Source organism: Rhinopithecus bieti, unplaced genomic scaffold (genome assembly GCF_001698545.2).
Source record: "Rhinopithecus bieti isolate Rb0 unplaced genomic scaffold, ASM169854v2 scaffold_1467, whole genome shotgun sequence".
In the NCBI taxonomy this organism is placed as follows: domain Eukaryota; kingdom Metazoa; phylum Chordata; class Mammalia; order Primates; family Cercopithecidae; genus Rhinopithecus; species Rhinopithecus bieti.
In genome coordinates this window covers 65,447-71,054 of record NW_016803692.1, presented here as the reverse complement: position 1 = coordinate 71,054, position 5,608 = coordinate 65,447, and positions in this window count along the sequence as shown.

Sequence of the window (5,608 nt, the reverse complement as noted above, 5' to 3'; positions counted from 1 at the left end):
GTCCAGGGCGTTGTTCCCTTGTGTGCAAGGAAAAAGATTAAATGGAAAGCAATTTTTAGGTAGCTAGCTATACTGAACTTTACAATATGGATTAAATTTTGTTTTCTAGGCTTGAACTTTTTTTCATATATATTTTTTAAAGCCCGGTTTCTCTTTAAGGCTGTCTTACAAATTGGTCCACTGGCTTTCTTTAAAAATAACTTTATTTTGAAATAGACTTACAGAAAAGATGTACAACGGGTATGGAAAGTTCCCATATATCATTTCCTCTAATGTTAAAATTTTACATAACCGTAGAACAAGGATTTTAACATTGATACAATGATAACTAATCTACACTCCTTATTCACATTCCACCGGTTTCCCACTAATGTCCTCCTGCTCCATGATCCAGTCCAGGATTCCTCATTGCATTTAGTCATTATGTTTCTGTATTTTCCTTGCATCTTTGATGGTTCCTTATCCTGTCCTTGTCTTTCATGTCTTTGACATTTAAGAAGTTGATGGGCCTATGATTTTGTAGAATATTCCTCAGTTTGGGTTTTTTGATGTTTCCTTATTATTAGATTGAAGTTAGGCTTTTTTTTTTTTTTTTTTGCAAATGTCACAGAAGTGATGTTCTGCCATTTTCAGTGTCTTGTATTAAGGGATTCATGATGTTGACATGACTTTTTCTGGTGCTGTGACCTTCACTTTGATCACTTGGTTAAGGTGTTCTCTGCCAGATTTCTCTACCACAAAGTATTATGTACCATTTTGTCACTAAACAGTACCATTTGGAGAGACAGTTTGAAGACTATGCAAATAAAGTTTCATCATACTTTCATAATTTTTTCAGTCACTATTTTTAGCATCCATTGATATTTCTTGCTTATAACTTACTGTGATGTTTGACTAAAGGTAATTTTCTATTCTCATCATTCCTTCTACATTTATTAGAGTTCTAATGTGAGCAAGAACTGCCCTTTCTCCTCTATTTATTTTATTTACTTATTTAATCATTTAGTTGTATCAGTGTAGACCTATAGACATTTATTTTATCATATGGGTAACACTTTACTATCACTATTTATCTCATTGCTCAACTTGTCCCAGATTAGTTCACTAAGAGCTCCTTCAAGCTAGAGCCCAGGTTCTTTGGACATGCTTCCATCACATTTTCAGTGCTTCTTCCCTTCTGGCATTACAATACATGCCAGGCTTATCTAATATTGTTTCTGATTCAGCCTTAGAATCGACCATTTCTCCCAAGGGCTCTGGTTGCTTTCATTGGATAATGGTACATAGACACCAAGATTATCATACTAGGTGTAGTCATTACTTCTAGGCCCTCTCAGGTGGAAAGTTAAGAAATTTATGTTTGTATACTGGCACATGAATACACACATCTACATTTATTTCTCATCTTTCCATTTCTATATATAAGCTTGAGTTTCTTCTGATATTTCTAATTCTAATTCAACAAAACAAAATGTATTCATGCTTTTCCCTTTGCTTTTAAAACATTTTCTCTGAGTATGTCATTACACATAATAAATTCAGTTATTTGCTCAATTCTAGTACATATAATTGGTTTTAAAGTTGCTAACTCATAAGTCTTCGAATGATAAATTTGCTAACTAGAGTGCATTAGTTAACAATTCTTCTTGTCTTTGGTCTTACACATACAGTCAAAACACTATATTCCAAAGTTGCTTAGACTACCTTTTCCTTCTCTGTTCTCTTTGGTGTGGTTAAATTATTTATTTGTAAACTAGTTAGGTTCATTTGTTGGTTGATTTTAAGTATGTATTTATTTTGAGTATACGAAATATCATAGTGCTGAAAGTCAGAGCTTTACAACAAGCTGTAGTCAAAGAAGTGTCACTTTCCTTCATCCCATTCCAGTTGTCTTTCTATTCTTTCAACTTCATGCCCACTTATCCTCCATAGATATCCAGTCTTGTTAGTTGCTAGTTTACCTTTCTTGGACATTCTTTTCACTAATGAGCACAGACATGTATATTTTCTTATTCACATTTTCTAACATAAAGATCACATCATATAGAAATATGGGAATCTCTTCATATCAGTTCATAGGACAATTTCTCAATTCTTTTCACAGGCATCTACCCCATTTATGTGGACATACCACAGTTTATTCAACCATTCTTTTAGGTATAGACATTTAAATTGTTTCTAATATTTAGCAATTACAAACAGTGCTGCAATGAAAACCTCTGCTAATTTTGTGAGTGTGTATTTTTATATTGCTATAGGAGTAACTTTAGGATAGTGTCCTATAAGTGAGATTGCTGGGTCAAAAGGTAAGAGCATTGTATTTCATTAGATATTGCCAAGTTCCTCTCCAGAAGGATGTACCAAAGTTGAATTCTCACTAGATCATCTTGTATCTCATTGTTCAGAAAATGAATTTTTTTCTAGATACGTCACATTTTCTGACTTAATTACAAAATTTTCTTTGGAAACTTTTCACATTCATGTTTAGATCTTTGGACTGAGCAAAGCTGAGCTCGCTGAGCTCATGTATACAGTAATAGGAACCTTTACCTGGGGAATATTGTGTCATACATATCTCCACACTTTGAAACACAGATACCATTCTAACCCAGCCTTGGTCCTGATTTCTTCGAAGCCCCTCTGTGGACAGGGTTTGGTTAGACTGTGGGACTCAGGTTATCCAATGGCTTCTTCCTATCACTATGCAGGAAGCCCTTTGAGCTACAGCAGGACATCACTGGTTCTTAATATTTGCTGTGAATCAGCATTCACCTGTTATTCACTCAAGCTTGATATCTCAAATCTAACATGTAGAAAATCTGTTGATTTTTTACTCAATTATGTTACCAGATTTTAACCTGTCTGTGTTTTAAGATTGATTCTTTATTACCTGCATGTATATCAGTTTGCATATTGCTTTCAATTATTTCAGGTAATGAAGCCAGCATCAGGAAACATTGTCTGATGAACCAGGGCTTGTTTTTTCTGACGTCTGCTTCATGTAGAGTAGTATATACACAATTGTATGCAAAGCCTGTTTAACCAGGCCTTCATAATTTGACAATTTTGTAAATTTAAAATGAACAAAAAGCCTTCCTGTAGTAAATCTTAATTTGTGTTTTTGCCTTGAATATCTTAATCCCTGTTACTTAAAATGATCATGATATAAAATTTATAATTTCTTTAATGTGCAATCACAGACTGTAAGCAATACAGCTTTCCTTCTTCTATAATAAACAGTGCTTTGTTTATAACATGGAGTTGATTACTTCTGACTTGCTCTGATGAAGGCTTATATTTAATTATCTGTTTCCCATCTCTTCAGGGGACAATGGCAAAAAAACTATTTATTTTTCTGTGATCAGGACCCATTTTCTCTTACAGCAATGGCCCACAGAGACTTCTGGCAAGACTTCTGTTTCATTTTATAGCATGATGTATACCACCTTAAAATGGAAATCAATCAATGACTGGCTCAGAAAAGTAACTACACAAAGATTGTATAAACTCCCTAATTATAATAATTTGTTCCCTCTCTTTGCAGATCCCGAGTTGCCTACCTGCATTTACCTAGAGCTATAAAAGTGGCAATAATGAATGTGATGGAGCCCTAACTTTATTAAGCAGATGCTAATAATAATAAAGTTAGTTTAAGATGGTGTCAAGAAAGAAATAACAATTTAAAAACATCCCCATCTCTCTATGTAGGCTCCACCTCTGCTGGAGTCTAGTTCACAGCAGGAGCACAGGGCACTAAGGGACATGCAGCCACTTGATAGGGCCAGGATTTTATGTGGACTTGTGTCCCACAGCCGGCTCAGCTGTGGCCTATCGTGGGAATGGTCAGTTTAGATAAAACTGATGAACCCTGGTAAAATATTTTCCCACCCCTGCCCTAGTCTTATCTGGATCAGAGATCCTTTAGCGTTGGAAAGAAGGCTCTTTCAATGTGAAAGTCGAATTCTTTTCTTCCTCTCTTTTCTTCTGAGCTTGGCTGCACTGCTTTCTCCCTCTTTTTTCTCTCACAGTAACTGTGGACTTTTACTTTACCCCTCCAATGTCCTGGTGCTTCCCAGGTTTTCGTCAGAGACCTGACGGGAGACAAGAAAAAGAGGTAACCTCTGCAAAGAAATGGACTAATATGAAACTGAAAGTATCAACTAAAGCAGTGACTCATTCACCATGAAAAGAATTGTTGTGTTGTGTGTTACTAGCTGTGCTAGTAAGAGGGTTTGTCATGATTTCTCAACCAGGAACTTCCCATTTTATTATTGGGAAAGATCTTGGAGACTGCTTGCAATACTAAGTTTTAAAAACCCCTTCATTGGGTCATTTAAAATAGTGCTATTTATCTCATGTTTGTGGGCCAGTTTGAGAAGCATGTGGATGAGAAAGCCTCATATAATATTTTCTTCGGTCCAATTACCTTGAATATTAGCTTGAGCACTGTTAAGTGCCCTGAGGGAATATCCATGTCTTACATACTTTTGAATTATCAGCACCTAACCCAGGTCCTGACACTTAACGTTTAATAAATAATAAATAATGATGAAGGTAACTCTCATTTATTGCACACTTGATATAGACACAGTGATAAATTCTTTATAAAAATCAGACCATTTTATTCCTATTTTGTATTTGTTTATTTTTTAGAGACAAGTTCTTTCTGTGTTGTCCAAGCTGGAGTGCAATGACATAATCATAGTTCACTCTAATCTCAAACTTCTGGGCTTAAGTTATCCTTTTGCCTCAGCCTTCTTGATAGGTGGGACTACCAATGAGACATCATACCAGCTTGTGTATGTGTGTGTGTGTGTGGGCGGGGGGAGGGTAGATATGAAGTCTCACTATGTTGTAAGGCTGATCTCCAACTCCTGGTCTCAAGTGATTGTCCTGCCTTGCCCTCCCAAAGTGCTGGGATTACAGGTTTGAATCACGGCACCCATCCCCCCTTGCATTCTAGAATAATTTCACGACAATGTTACCAAGAAATTTAACAACTTGTTAATATTACAGAGCTACCAAGTAAGATTTGAACCCAAGTCTTCCTCTAAAACCCATACTATCAACCACTTCACTAAAATACCTCTGTGTTTGGTGAGTGAACAACAATAACGTTTCTTATTTATCAATTTCTTTCTAGGCCAGATTATTTACATATATTATTTAAACAACACAATTCTGCTTCAAAATATGGGGTGTTTGTTATTCCCTTTGTCCAAGGAGGAAAAAGAGAAAGAGATTAAGTAATGTTTAACTAAAGCCATTGAGAAACTTCAAACTAGCAAGACATTACGTGAGATTCTAACTTGAAAAATCAATTTAGTTAATATCACATTATATCTCTGTTCCACGCTGTCTCTAAAAGAAAGAGAAAAAAAAATAATGAGAGAAGAGAGTAGGATCGTATGTGTGTGTGTGTGTGTGTGAATATTGGTGACATTGAAAGTGAAAGTAGAGCAGGGTTATTTCAAAATAGAAGTAATTCTAGGAAATCAGCTGCTTTTTCTCTTCTCAACAATAAAATCTATTGTTTATGTCAGGGAACCATAAAATAGCTCCAGGAACAACTGAATCTTTGTGAATTATGTATAGTTTAAGGTAAATA